This window comes from Chenopodium album, chromosome 4 (genome assembly GCF_948465745.1).
Source record: "Chenopodium album chromosome 4, dcCheAlbu1.1, whole genome shotgun sequence".
Taxonomy (NCBI): Eukaryota; Viridiplantae; Streptophyta; class Magnoliopsida; order Caryophyllales; family Amaranthaceae; genus Chenopodium; species Chenopodium album.
This window is the reverse complement of record NC_137837.1, coordinates 66033051-66049559: the sequence shown is the minus strand read 5'-3', so window position 1 is coordinate 66049559 and position 16509 is coordinate 66033051. Positions and strand designations below refer to the sequence as shown.

The 16509-nt window shown below is 35.4% G+C and overlaps 1 non-coding gene across 1 annotated transcript; it reads right to left on the bottom strand.

The window, feature by feature from the left end:
* Positions 1 to 15624: 15624 nt before the first annotated feature.
* On the bottom strand, positions 15625 to 15731 carry LOC145629791 (small nucleolar RNA R71). The gene has a single exon (XR_014111932.1). It is a non-coding gene; the product is annotated as a small nucleolar RNA R71 (small nucleolar RNA).
* Between the last annotated feature and the right edge of the window lie 778 nt (positions 15732 to 16509).

The following is a 16509-nucleotide window of genomic DNA, read 5'->3' as shown; positions in this document are numbered from 1 at the left end:
AATCGAAATTGAAATCGAAAAACAAAATCAAAATCGAAAACAACACAATCAAGATTGAAATCGAAAAACAAAACCCAGAAATAGAAAAAAAAATCGAAAAACGAAAATAAAACATCGAAATTACTTGAAAATCGAAAAAAAACCTAAAAATCACGAAAATAAAACCCCAAAACCGCATGCAACTTGAAAAAAAAAATCAAAATCGAAATTGAAATTGAAATCGAAAAACATCAAAGTCGAAAACAACATCAAAATCGAAAAACGAAAATAAAACCCCAAAATCGCGGTTTTTGGTCTTCGATTTGTTGTTGTCTTCGATTTCTTTTTCGTCTTCGAGTGATAGAAAGGAGGAGGAGTTTCAGAAATACATAGAAATGAAGAAGATCGATGGTGAATTGGCCTGAGCAAGAAGGAAAAAGGAGGAGAGGAGGAGAGGAGAGAGAAAGAGGCGGAGGAGAGAGAAAGAGGAGAGGAGAGGAGAGGAGAGAGAGAATAGGCTCATTATTTAGGGTTTGGGGGTATATAAATGGGCGGGTTTTTTTTGTAATAATTAAAAACCGGTTCGGTTAGGCACCGGTTTAAACCGGTGCCATCTTTATTTTTGAGCTGAACCGGTGCCATTTCTCTTTGTTTAAAAACCTGCTCATTTTTAGGCCGGTTTTTGGCACCGGTTTGGCCTGAACCGGTGCCATTAGGGGGTTGCCTATTTGTATTTTTCTACTAGTGCTAGCATAGGCACCCTTTTAATCTCCTTAGATTTATTTTGTAGGATCATTATTTATTTTCCTTTAATAAAATGAGCATTTATTTCCTTATATATGATCATTTTATTGCAAAAAAAAAAAAAAAAAAAAAAAATCCATGTCGAATTAAGCACAAGGTATACCAATGATTTGAGGCACCCCTTGTAGCCACATCATATCTCCTTTCACCTTTCTAATTTACAATCCTTTCTTCATAAACCACTTTGAGCCTCGTCTAACGATAAACCTTTCTTTTTCTAACCTACATTTACCTAACCTTGGGATGGGATGGTGTGCAACTTTTGCAATTCTAAAGAAGGCTTGAGTGAATTCAAAATATTAAAATAGCAAAAATAAGCAAAAAATAATAATAAAAGTGTACAAAAGGGTAAGTGTTCCAATGTCTTTGATATGAAAATATCTTTGATATGAACACGTCTCAGATTGCTTCTCTTATCGAGTGCTCGGTACCGTGCCTGAGAAACATGAATGCCAAGTGAGTGACAGACCGCATGATCGAGATTGCCCACACTTATGAAAATAAAATGGATGCTAAAGCAAAAGATATAAGAGAGCTAAAAAAGAATAGAAACTCAAGCATAAAAATATAAAGATCCAAAAGCAAAGTTGCACACCTTGGGGGCTTATCTAAGGTCTTGAGCCTTTATCCCCTTCTTCATCAACCTTTATCCTAACCACGTTACAACCCTTAAAAAGACCTTTTTGAGGTATACCCACTTGTGCGAGGTTCGGCTAGATCTACGCTCGTCCTGATTCCTAACGGATACGTAGGCAACCTCACATTGAGGTGCGGCCGTAATGAAAATGCATTCATATTCACATTCACACACTTGAACCATGATCATATCAAGGGACTTCCAATGCTCATCCCTTCTCATTTAGAGCTAGACTTGGGGGCTTGATCACTACATCATTACCTTACCTAGCCTAAAGAGTCACCACCATTTGACTCTTTCAACAAATAATATCTTCCCACACGCTTAGCCCTTGCGGCCTAGCTTTAGTGTCACTTTCACACACATCACACATACATGACCAAATATACTTCCCTTAGGAACCCTTTGTCATGGAATCTTAACACAACGCTGAAGCATGCCTTGTCATATCAACATCATTCATCATTGCATCACGAAGTACGAAGTGCTTAGCCTCCGTGCCTAAGTCGGTACCCTCCACAAAAATGACGGAAATTTTTTGCTTTTTTCGGGAGAAAATTTTTGCTTTTTTGAGTCAACACTATGCACACACGGGTCATGAGTCACACGTGTCATTTCACTTTGATTTGAGTCTAACACATGTGTCAAACAGTTTGAGTCGAGTCAACCTCGAGTCAGTCGAACATATCGAGTCAAGTTTATACTTTGAGTCGTGTCAAGTCAATGAGTCAAGCGACGTTAAACCTTAGGTCAACCCTAAGATAATTGAAAATATAGGCAAAGTTCTATGGTCAAAATAAATACAGGTGCAGCAGAATAGGGAGGACCCTACTCCAATTCTTGGCGCCAGAGATATCTCAGCATTGACAGAGCTCGAAGCCTCTCAGAAAGGTGATTTCGACCTCATACAACAATTTCGGGTTCCTTGATACGCCAGTTAGCCCCTATAAGCAATTTGACATGATTAAGTAGTCGGTTAGATTACGACAGCAAATAAGTGATCGACTTGATGAAAGATCGTCTCACTTAGCTTAAAGCGCCTAAGCATTGGCTTAAAAGCAGAAAAGGCACCGACGTATAGGTTCAAAGCAACGAAAGCGCCGACGTACAGGCATAGCGGAAGCAAAGTTCGAGTGAGCTTTAAAGATCGACAAGTGTTGGTCTTCGGTAATTTTCTTCGGAATATTATCGCAACAACTGAGGATGACTTCAAGTAAAGTTATTTTCGACAGCGTTCGCTAAGATTGTGGAAGTTGTCACTAAAGATTTGAGAAGATAGCACGAGATGGGCGGTCTTCGACAGCGTTCGCTAGGATTGTGGAAGTTGTCACCAAAGATTTGAGAAGATAGCACGAGATGGCAGTCTTCGACGGCATTCGCTAAGATTGTGGAGGTTGTCACTAAGATTTGAGAAAAGATTTGAGGAGATAGCACGAGATGGGCGGTCTTCGACGGCGTTCGCTAAGATTGTGGAGGTTTTCACCCAAGATTTGAGAAGATAGCACGAGATGGGCGGTCTTCGACGGCATTCTCTAAGATTGTGGAGGTTGTCACCAAGATATGAGAAGAGCGGTTCATGATGAGGCGGTCTTCGATGACTTTTGCTATGATTGGAAAGGTTGTCACTATGCCTCAAGAAAAGGCTCAAGATGTAGCAACATTGATCGATGGCGTTCCCTAGATTGCGGAAGATCGTCAAAACAAACAGCAAGGTGGCGTTCCCTAGATTGTGGAGAGTTGTCACAAACAGCTGAGGACTATTTCAAGAGAAGCAATCTTCGATAGTATTCCCTTGGACGTGGAATATTATCAATGCGGATGAGTATTGTTTCAAGAGAAGCAATCTTCGATAGTATTCCCTTGGATGTGGAATGTTATCAAAGCGGAGGAGGATCGTTTCAGGCGAAGAAATCTTCAAAATTTGGAAGCAGTTACAGGCGTAGCAGTTTTCAAGCGGGATGGCATTCTCTAGCTTGCAGGAGGTCATCAAAACAATCGGTTACTTTCAGAGACGTGTGCTCGACAGTGCAAGATACACGTTTCTTAACTCTTTTATCTGTTTAACTAACGCTAGTTTTGCAGGTATCGACATTACAAGAGTGATTTAGGATCGCAGACTGTTCTGAATCATTCTCCGTCCCTATCGATACTTTGACTTTTGTTTTCGAAACTCGCGTTTCTCCAAACTCAGTCAAAGTGGGGGCTTCTGTAGACACCCATTTGTATCTCCCCAAAACCAAACCCAGTGATGAGTACCTTTCACGTCGAATCATAATCGAATGAAGCGAAAGTGTGGAAAGTCTAGTGTTGCGGATAATTTTAATTTCTTTTCTTTTCTCTCTGTTTTTGAAAACTTATTTTAAGAAAACATCCAATCCAGTTTGGTTGGTCCATGATATGGGTCCAATAGTAGCGTAGTTGGATGGGGCTTGCAAAGACCTTTCCAACGATATATTATAAGCCCAATTCCGATGAATATTGAGGAAGTTATGGCCAATTTACCAAACTGGGCCCGGTTTGAGCTTTATGTACGGCCCAATGATCAAGGGGAGGGCCTAATATGATTTATCATTCCTAATGCAATTAGGAATGGTTTTAGTCTTCTAGAATCTTCTAGAAGGTTCTTTTCATTCCTAATTCAATTAGCATTGTTAAATTGACTTTTGTTGACTTTTCAGAGTTTTAATCAAAATCAAATAGCATTTTCAAGGAGTTATATGATTTTATCCTCCAGTACGGCAAACTTATCTGATTTTCGAAAACGCGTTAAATTTAGGCTTGGCGCCTGACCCTAGGCTTTGGCGCCTGGAACCAGGCCTGGCGCCTGGCGTTAGTGTTGGTGCCTAGCGTTAGTTAGCCAGGGTTTGCGTCAGCTCTGTTTTTTGTGCGTCAGACTCTGTTTTGTTTATTTTATCTTTTTGGCTAATTTTCTCTATAAGTAACGTATTAAAAACTCCGTTTTCAATCATCTACATTCACCATCATTCACCAATTCTCACGAATATTCACCTACAATCAGTTTTCGTTCATCAATTCTCTCTTAATTCTTTCTTTCTTTTTTTCATACAAAATTCCGCATTCACAAGATCTAGAAACACCTAGCCATATTCGAAGTTGCCTTCGCCCTAGACGTGAAAGGTTTAATTTCTGAGGGTTTGGTCCCAAATCTCTATTTCAATTATTTAATTTAATTGTTTTGTTTATTATTTTCCTTGAAGTTACTAACGTGTGTATTTTGTTATTAGAAAGAGGTACGAGGCATCAAAGTAAGTACTTTAATGGTTTTAATTGATATTATGATCATGTTTATATTGTTATTATGATATTCCTAGTATCATGTCTAGGGTATTTTTTATATTTATTATGATTGTTGCGATGCTTCTTATGTTCTTCCTAATATTTATGATTGTTAGTATCATGCTAGGGTTAAAGATTTGATTTTTATTGCTTAGTGACATGCTAGGGTTTGTTATTAATCTTGTTAGTATCATGCCTAGGATCTTGCTATTATTATTATGCTTTAATATTAACATGAACATGATTATGATTATAATTGTTATAATGATGATTATGAATATTATTATTATTATTATTATTTTGATGATGATTATTTTATTTATGATTATTATTGTTTTGATTATGATTATAATTTTATAATGATAATTATTATTATTTTGATGATTATAATTTTATTGTCATGATATTTATTTTTATTTATTATGTTGCTTGATGATATTTATTGTTATTGCTTGATCACACCCTTTATTGCATGTTTAAGGGGAATTTGTACTTGTAATCACGCTTAATAAGATAATTAATAATCTTGTTTAGGTTTAATTTGATTATAATTCAAGTGACCGCCAATAATAGATTTATTTGTGCATTAATATTCAACCAACATAGATTAACAGGTTTAGGGTTAATCCTATTAATTGCATGTTAATCAGAAAGCGCACATGAATACAATCAGAATAAAGTAGAGGCCTATTATTAGGGTAGGTACAATTTATTTTAGGTTGGATTTGTGCCTTCATCCCCGAACCCTTATTTGGTTCTAGACCTTATGGAGTTGACGATCTCTTGGATCGTTAAGGGGTGTAACCTTCACCTCGTGAACGGTTTACAAGTTCCTTAAAAAACTTGTTGGCGACTCTTTTGCTCTATCTTCTTCCCTTTTGGACGCCACCGTACTTTAGTGTATGATCACAGTGGGGTTCAAGCTAGTGGGATTAAAGCTTGAAATTATTCCCTACACCTAGGATCTTGCTATTATGCCTTAACATTATTATTACTACTACTACTACTACTACTACTACTACTACTACTACTACTACTACTACTACTACTACTATTGTTGTTGTTGTTGTTGTTGTTGTTGTAATTATTATCATGATTATTATGTTTATTGATTATATTTATTGGTATTGCTTGATCACGCCTTTTATGCATGTTTAAAGGGAATTTGTACTTGTAATCACGCTTAATAAGATAATTAATAATCTTGTTTAGGGTTAATATGATTATGATTCAAGTGATCGCCAATAATAGATTTGTTTGTGCATTAATATTCAACCAACATATATTAAACAGGTTTAGGGTAATCCTATTGATTACAAGTTAGTCAGAAAGTGCACATGAATACGGTCAGAATAAAGAAGAGGCCTATTATTAGGGCAGGTTCAATCTCTTTTAGGTTGGATTTGTACCTTCATCCCCGAACTATCAGTCATGGTTCTAGACCTATTGGAGTTGACGATCTCCTAGATGGTTAAGGGGTGTAACCTTCACCCTGTGAACGGTTTACAAGTTCCTAAAAATTGTTGACGACTCTTTTGCTCTATCTTCTTTCCCTTTGGAAGCCACCGTACTTTAGTGTATGATCACAGTGGGGTTCAAGTTTGGGGTAATGCTTGAAATATTCCCTACACTAGTCATAATCTAACTACAAGTCAAGTAGGAATTATAAGGCAAAGTTGAGAAATTACCTGTTAGAGCACTAAAATTGCAAAGACTTGCCGGAGAATTCAAAGCAGCAGCGAAACGTAGAAGACAATTTGAAAATTTTTGGAATGAGAAAGCAAAAATTGAGGAAGTGTGTAGAAGTGGGAAATAAAAGTGGCACGGTTATTTATGGGATAATTAGGTGAGAAGTTGTGGCAGTTTTAAATTTTATCTTTAATAGGATAGTGGGAAGTTACAATTATTCCCTTGATCTACCCACGATCAATCCAACAATTGGGGGCAAATTGTTATGGTCAATTTTTAGGCACGTTCAGATGCAGGACAAGAATGGATGACGTACAAGAAGATAACTGACCCAACGAAAGATAAGGATTGACCAAATCTCAGAGATATCTTTGCCTAGCAGTATCTTTATCCTATTTCAAATAGAATTATGTTCAAGATTACCCTCAACAAAAAGATAGACTCAAAACTAAGTCCAAGCAACGACTTACGTAATTTAAGGAGAATGTTGGCTATGTCCAACGAATCTCCAGCTAGGTTTAGTTGATTATTTACCTTCAATATAAATGGATTAACACTTGTATTCAGTAGGAACAACTCACTCGCATTCTACTTAGCATCTAAAGCTCTTATACTCATTGTAATCATTAGTTTTTCATAGTAAATCGGTGGTCTTGCACCTACCCGCATTTGGGTTTCCTGCGTCACTAAAACACCTTGTCTTCTATAGCTTTTAAATCGTTTTCTCATTCAATTTCTATAGTTAATACTCTAACCGCCGTACGTCCCAGCCTTAGGTCACCCTTAGGCAAAATTTGGCATAAACGGGTATGACCACTTATTTTTGTTTAACATGCATGCTTGTGTTGTGTTTGCATCTATGATTCCTAAAACTAATCACATGCATTGATGTTTTATAGTAAACTAATCAAACCAAAAAAGAAAAGAGGAATAAAATTGCAATCACCATCAATATTTGTCCTCTCATTGCAAATTTGCTTCTGCGGTTCTGCCCATGCATCTAGTGTCCTTACTTGTTTTGGTAGCAGACTATCATTTTCTAGAATCTCTTTCTTGTTGTGTGCGTGGAAGTTGGTGGTTATTGTTTCCCGTATGATTCAAAAATTATTCCTAACATAGTAACATATAGAAATGGCATCAACACATTCCATAAATTTTTTAAGTGTAATTTATCAAAAGCTTCCTTCATAGAAGCACCACACAAATCCTCTATTGACTATTGCTTTGGTACTTTCCTATGCATGAGCGATATGATTAAATTGTTCTGGTAAAGGATCCAAGATTTCGCAATCTAGATTGTTTGCTAGTTGTTGAATTGATCTAGTAAAGGATACAAGATATCCCAATCTTGATTAATTAGCATGTTCCTAGTTGCTTTTTTATAAACTGACTGAATTGGCTTAAATTTGTTTCAACTATTTCTTTTAGTATATTCTTTGGCTTTCACTTTGATATCACTTTTATTGGTGAATGACAACAACCCAATTACCCAAGTTTTTCATCAAAATAACATTCACCATAATCAAGCAAGTGAAACAACCTTGGTATTCCAACTACCCCTTTAAATATGAACTTATTGTCTTTGTCTTTTATTTTACACTTTTTTATAAGTGTGATGCATTGTTTGCAAGCTAAGGTAAAGACTGATAATAAAACACTTCGATTATCTGTGGAAGTAGAACCGCTATTCATCTATATGAATAAAATCATACACTGTATAATAAGCTAGATCATGAAGAATTTTCTATGACATTACACTGTAACACCCCCAAATCTCCCCCTACGGAAATACCAGTATAATACGTATAATTATACCATAGAGATAGACTTAGGCGTATTACCGCCGCGTGATTACGCAAGGTTACTCAAAATACTTAACTCAACAACAAAACTTGCAACAGAAACTCAACTTTCTTTTATTAATACTTATAAAAATAGTAACATTGTTATGAGTACTCAAAATAAAGACAAGACCAAGATTCCTAAACTAGGTGAAGCAAATCCCTGGACTCCTATATGCTCATTCATGACTCCACCTGAAAATAGTCAACACTGCTTACCATTACGGTAAACAGGGCGAACCAAAACAAATAGGAAATACGAATTAGCAAAATATGCTAAGTACGATAAGTGCAAGATAGTGTAAACTCAATTTATTTTCAAACATGCTTTTAAAACCAATTCAATAATTAATCCAATAAATTCAAAACTCATTATTCAAAACCGATTCTCAATATTCCAATATCAATAATCAACAAAACCAAAACCAATTATTTTTAAAAACCAATCCCTCATATTAAAAACCAATTCCTCATAATAAACCAATAAAACCAATTGAACTAATATAATTAAACCAATTCCTCTCCCAAGTGTGCACACCCCCCAAGCTAGTCTCCTTATGTTACAAGGCTATTCTTGAGGAAAGACCTGGTCATACAAAGTCCAAGGCCTTATCAATAAACCAAATCCGCATAGTGGGATTACTAACATGCTTATAAAGCATTAATAATAATAATTCAATGGTTCAATAAATCCTTTTAATATCCAATAGTTCCAATATAATTCAAAATCCTTTTTAATTAATTCTACATGCTTTCAAAATCAAACCTTGTAATAAATACTTGAGAATAAAATCTCATATTAATACTTTTCAAAATCGACAACTCTTCCTTGAAAAACCTTTATTTAATTCAACAAACCTTTTAAAATAAATTCCTTTATTTAAACACGATAAGTAATCAAAACCATTCAAAACATGATTAAAAAATCAATCATTCAAAATACTTTTATTAAAATAAATACCTTCAAACATAATTTATTTCAAAATCATAATTCAAATCAATTTAATTCAATCACTAATCAAATCATGTAAAACATGTTATTCAAACCAATCACTTTCAAAGGTATCTAGCAACCTAAACGTACCTTGATCTTTGCTACAAAAACCACACAAAAAGAACCTCAAGAACTTTTATCGAACACACCCTACAAATAAATATAACCTTAATCAATATAAGGTTATCAAATAATTTAAAAACCCCCAACTATATGTACATGAACCTTTTAAATTAATATCTTATTAACATCATTAAAAATCCGATTTTATATAATTAAAACTACTCATAATAATTATTTATAAATCCCCCATAATAATAATAATAATAATAATAATAATAATTGAATAAGAAAATATAAGAAACCAAGGAAAAGAAAAGAATTGGATTTGCGTTGGAAAGAATAGGCAGAACTTGCAGAGGCTATAACTCCTTTGATATAACTCCGAATTGGGTGATTCTTGAGACTTAACTCAAGGATTTTTCAAGAGGAACAATCTTCTGTGAAACGTCAATACCCCAAAAAGGACCAAAAGTGCCCGGAAATTGGCTTTAAAGATAAACGGGATGATTTGTGTAAAATTGAGGAGAAGAAAAGAAGAGAATTGGTGTGAAGAATGTGAGAGGTATGAAGGGCTATTTATAGGATAGCTCATGCAATAATTATGGCAAGAGAATGTGGGAAGAATTATGGCAAGTAGGGTTTATGGGATTACTTGGAGAAGTGAGTAAAAGAATTAAGGAAACTTTGGATATTAAGGTGATTGTGTATACTTGAATATGGAAGGTATGTATGTCATGAAAACTAATAAGGAAATTAGAATTACTTGGGGAATAATTAAGAAGAATGAATGGAAAAAAATTATGATGATTAGATATTAAAAAGATGGAAAATTATAATTAAGGAAAATAAGAGATTTTGGGAGATAATTAAAAATATAATTTTACCAATTAAATTCCCCCAAAATAATTCAATAGGGCCGAAAATATTGAGCTTACCATATCTCAAATATTCGGAATCCTATAAATATATTTAGGAACATTTTTCTCGGTTTTTAAGGAATAAAATAATTGTATAAAAATATAGAACAATTAATTAATTAAATACCAATTATTTACCAATAAATAACCAAGAAAAATCAGATTTTACATACATGGAAAATCCGAAAATCCTAGCTAATTATTTGGAAAATTTCGGCCATAATAAAATAATTAATAAAATATTATTTTTGCTTTAATTAAAATATCCGAAATATGTAAATAACCCGGTTTTTAAAATAGGATAAATGGATAATAAATCTTATCCAAAATAATGATTAGTTTTCAAAATACTTTTGGCGCCAAAATTCAAATATTATTTTGACTCTGAATAATAAATTTACTAAAATACCCTTTTTATAAAATAATTCTTAATTAATTAATTAAAAAATACGTATGAAAATACGGGGTATTACATTACACAGTTTATAACCCTTTGATAATCTTGGATGCAATGAACTTAAATGAATGTAGCTTGATGATTTTCCTTTGTCTCAATTTCCAAATTGTTGTCTACCACAAAATGAGCCTAGTGACATTAAGATCCTGTTCACTTCACCTAAAATTAATAATATGTACAAATAATTTCAGTTCAGTAAAAATAATTTCTGTTCAGTAAAAATAGTTTCAGTTCCGTAAAAAAATAGTTTAGTTCAGTAAAAATAATTTCAATTCAGTAAAAATAATTTCAATTCAGTAAAAATAAGCTCAGTTTTAGAAACTTTAAAGAAGACATGCATGTTCACTTCACCTTGAAAAAAAAAGGCTTTATTCATTTCATCTTACAAAAATAATGTTCAGTAAAAATAATTTCAGTTCAGTAAAAATAATTTCAGGTCAATAAAAAAAATTTCAGTTTAGTTAAAATCCGTACCTTTAAGAAGAAAATATAACAGAGAATAAAAAAAAATAATTTATGTTCATAAAAAAAAAATAAGTTCAATAAAATTAATTTCAGTTCAGTAAAAATAATATCATTTCAGCATAAATAAGGTGAACTGAACGAGGCCTCAGTAAAAATAATTCTAGTTCAGCAAAAATAATTTCAGTTCAGTAAACTTAATTTTAGTTCAGTAAAAATAATTTCAGTTTAGCAAAGATAATTTTAGTTAGTAAAGATAATTTCAGTTCAGCAAAAATAAGATGAAGTGAACAGGGCCTAACTCATATGTTACTTTTTTTTGGAAACAAACTAGCACAATCAATTAATTAAGGGACAAATCGTTCATAAGTACATATATACAAAGAAACATCCTGGGGACAATGATTTCCCAAGTTTGTTCGTAGCAAAAAAGAACTAGTTTTCCTAGATTATGAGCAACGACATTACCATCACGCTTAACTTGAGACCAATCAATAGACATAAATTCCGAACAAAGAGCAAGAATACCACCAAGACCCGCATCAACCTTCACTGTCAGCGAGTTCTTTGAGAGCTTCTCAATAACTAATTTGCAGTTCGAATCTAGCATTACATAACAACAGCCATACCTCTTTCCAATTTTTAGCGCAAAGAGTAAGGCCTTTGCTTCGGCATTCTCTAGGGACTAGAATGCTTGACATCTTCTCATGGCAACCACCAGGACTTGCCCCTCATGGTTTCTGGAAACTACCCCCAGACCAACCACCCTTCATCAGCGAGGCAAGCATCAACATTGATTTTGGGCTGGGAATGGGACGAAGTCCAACATCCCCATAGATACGAGCTGCATAATTCCCTTCTTCCTCAATAAGTCTTGCAATAAGTCCAATAGTCACAACATTCGGTGTTGTTTTGTTTTGGAACACTTTATAATTTCTGTCACCCCCATATTATACACCAAGATAAAAACTTACCTCATTGGACTATCTTCGGATAATCGGATCCATATTTTTCCAGCTTATCACAAGGTCACACATAGTGTTAAACTCTCCCCTGTTCTCCATCTCTGAGCATGAGCGGTCCTCCAAAAGACCTTGCGCAAAACAGTAGTCCACAAAGGCGTGGCTCACAGAATCAGTCTCATAATTACACCAAGGGCAGCAAGCATCAGTATTAAGATGGCGGTAATACATCAGACGCTTTAAAGGGAGGGTGTTTGAGAAGAGTCTCCAACATAATTTTAACTCTACGAAAATGACTAACCCCCAAAGTATCCTCCTCCAATTCCAGAATTTCACCCATGCCCTCCATAAGCTTCCTAACTTGAGCATCAATCCTACAATTGAATGGTAGATTTTTAATTCTATCCCGGAAGGGAGATTGATTGAGAATTACCTTGTCCGCCAGCTCGTTCCCGTCAATTTCTTTCAGCACTACAAGCACGTTATCAAAGCACCACGACCTTCCTTTCAAGCCCTTCTCCATATCATTCCAATAATGGAAAAATTGGAAGACGTATAAATTAGGGCCAAGAAGCCTAATCGCAACACCATTAGCGGGAGCCCAGATGTTTGTTATAGTTCTCTAAAAGCATCAACATTATAAGCCTGTCACGTAAGGAGTTTTCCGATTAGCATAAGCGACATATTTTTCTCCTCATCGTTAGGGTTTATATCTCAAAAATCAATTGTTGTATTTCCCTCTTCATAAAACTGGAGATTAGAACAACATAGTCGCAATTTCATCCTCCATTGCACAAGAAATTAAACAAGCAAACAAAGAATTGTAGAAACACCGGAATTCGGTAGAGCTCTATCCATGGATAGAGTGAGAACACACTTTTTTTCGAGCGAGAGAACCCTTTCTTTCAAGGGAGTTTTTATGCTTTTAACTCATATGTTACTTAAACTATCTTCTAACTACATCTACCATAGTTGTGATCTGATCAACGTTTCTATAAACTATGACTACATTTTGTTTCTTAGCTTTATTTGTTCCATAAGTACTAATTGCCTTTCTACCATTACAAGAAATAAGATATTTTGTGAAAGCCAAAATCTAATGCAAAAAATAGCAAAAGCCGTTGCAAAAAATAGGTGCGATAGTCAAATGTCGTAGACATTTTGTCGCAATCAGTATCATCGTAAAATTTTTTTTTGCGACAGTTTGACTGTCATAAAGAGTTATTACGACGGTTTTACTAATTTTAACGACTATTTTTTATTTTTTTCGATGTAATTGTTTTACGACATTTTCAAATCGTCATATATTGCGACAGAAAACAAAACTGTTGTAAAAAACGCCCTTTTTCCTGCCCCCCTTACCCAGGCCTCCCTGTCCCTACCCCATAACAACCTTCCGTACCACCACTGTCAACCACTGATGTGTCTATTTTATATAGTATTTTACCCCCGTCCCTTGGTCGTAATTAGTAGTGTTTTTGGCTCTTTAGAGCCACTTTATTACTAATTGGTGTTTTCTAGTGTTTTCGTAGATTTGGTTGACTTTTGCAGGGATTTGCACTTTTGGAGCATTTTCCCGAGATATTATGGAGCAATCACGAGCACTAGAGAAACACGACCAGTTTCTATAGCCCAGGGCCGGTTAGAGCCATCGAACCGGTGATTAAGGGCTCGGTATATGTGATACCGGGGCATTTGGAACGAATATTCAAGACCCGAAGAGGAAACCCAGATTGGCCCGAAGAATTGGAGCCCAATCGTAGTCCAAATAGTGGCCCAAGAGAGCCGCCCGGCCAAAGAGGCTGACGCCCAGAGGCGCGCCCGCCCGGGCGAGGGAAGTAAAGGCTAACGCCCGGAGTTCCGCCCGGCCAGGCGCGAGATTCATACCTGAGGGAAAAAGGCGCGCCCGATCGGGCGGTGCCTCGCCCGATCGGGCTCGTGTTATTGTTAGGGGACGATTAGCGTCGTTTAAGTTTGTTTTAGTTTAGGATTCTTACGGAGTATAAATATTTCTCCGTAAAACGAGTTTAGTACCTTTTCTTAACCTTTCTTTACTCTCTTAATTATTTTCTTAGATTTTCTCTCTCTTATACCTTTTGTTCTTAATCTATTCTTAATTCCAGATTTATTTGGTAACTATTTCTCTTCTCTTAATCTTAGTTGTTTATTTTATTCCTTTGATCATGTCTTGTTTTATTGCTTTGATTAGTTTAGTTTTTATTATGTGTGAATAGTTCTATTTCTAGGGTTTATGGGGATCCATAAATAATATGAAGGGTTAATTTATTGTTGTTGATTGTCAATGCTAGATTAATTTCCTATTGATTGATTTAATGCTCTATGACTAGATTTGCGCAGATCTTTATGCATGAGTTTAACAATATTGATTCGAGATTCGACATAGGAGAATTAATGTTTAGGTCTAGTTTCAATAGCCAGGTTAATTTATAAATGGTTAAGTCTAGATTCGAAAGATGAGATTTAATACCGGTAAATTAATTGTGTGATTGTAATACGTAGCGAAAGCCCTTTATAATCTGATTAATGTATGCATTGATGAATGATTATTATATTCTACCCTGGAATATTATTTATTGGTGAACCTATGCCCTAGATCCTTTTATATATTATTTTTTCCTTACTCTTAATCTTCGTAGTTTAGTTTCATATTCAAATTTACATATTGGTTACTTTATAATTTAGATTACTTTAATTGATTAGGAATAGAAAGAATCATTTCTCTGTGGATTCGACCCTACTTCCCTATCTACATTAGTTAGAGGATTTAGGAATTACTTTTGATTATGGGATACGACTTTACCCTGTCAAAATTTGGCGCCGTTGCCGGGGAAACGGTTTTATTTTTGTTTCTGATTATTTTTATAGTCTAGGTTATTTCTTTTTGTCTCAGAGAACGTTAGTTCTTTGAGGCAAATCTCATATTTGCTTTTAGTTTTTTTGTTTATGCCCAGGTGTTCGTGATGAGGGTACATCCCATTCGATTCTGAGATCGAACGATCCTTTTATAGACAGAAGAACCTTTATAAGAAAATTTTGGCGGACTCTGGTGATAATAATAATCACCGCTATCCTCCAACTGGTTCTAGCGATTCAGAGGTATCATCAGATCCAAAATCAGAGATGACGGCTCCAAAGAAGCTTAGTGATTACTCACAACCAAAGCTTACAGATTTTCCACATCTCACTCCCACTTCGGCTCTTAATGGGGTACAATTTGAGATTAAACCTCAATTTATAACGATGATAGAGAGGAAGCAATTTAGTGGAGCTAAGGGTGAAGACCCAAATCTTCACATTGCAGACTATTGTCAATATTGTAATACCATCAGGCAAGCCGGGGTCACACAAGACCAAATCAGGGAGATTCTCTTTCCTTTCTCTTGAACTAGAAAAGCTAAATTATGGTTTAATGGATTATATAGAACTGCACTTGGTATAACTGACTGGGAAACTCTTGTTTTGAATTTTTATAACAAGTATTATCCTGCAGAGACAACAACCGTACTACGGAGTGCAATTCAGAACTTTGCCCAAGAAGCCGACGAAACTTTATATGAGGCTTGGGAAAGGTTCAAGGACCTACAAAGAGAATGCCCCCACCATAATTTGGCACAATGGCAGTTAATCCAAGCCTTTTACAATGGCATTGGAAATTCAACTAGAATAATTTTAGATTCTGCAGCTAGTGGGAGATTTATGAATCTTAATGTTGATGATGCAGGTCAAGTTATTGAAGATATGGCGATACATAATTCCCAATATGGGAATCCTAGAGGCTTTGCTAACAAGGGGAAGCATAGTGTTGACTCTGTATCCTTTTTGCAAGCTCAATTGACCTCTATCTGCCAAAAATTAGATAATCTTAGCACTGCTAATATAGCTAATGTTCTACAATTAATAATAATTCTAATGAGGCTTTCTGTGAAAATTGTGGAATTATAGGTCATTGGGAACAAGATTGCAGGAGTTCCGTGGAGCAAGTTAATGCCTTTCAAGCTTATAGGCAGAATAACCCATACTCCAACACCTACAATCCTGGGTATCAGAATCATCCGTACCTTTCCTACCGGAGTACTAATGTTCAAAATCCACCACCACAAGAACCACAGGCGCCACAACAACAGCAGCAAAAATATTACCATCCCAATGCTGGCCAGAAAAACCAACCACAACAACCCTCCTCATCTTCCGACCCTGCTTTGGTAGAAATTATAGTGATGTTGGTTAATATGCAGAAGCACATGGAGAGTAGAGATGCACAAATTGATTCAATTCTAGCACATAATAAAATTGTAGATAATCAAATTGCACAACTTTCCGCTACTCTACAAGCCCGTCAACAGGGGAGCTCTGCCAGCACAGCCGACCAGGCCTACATATCAAGCT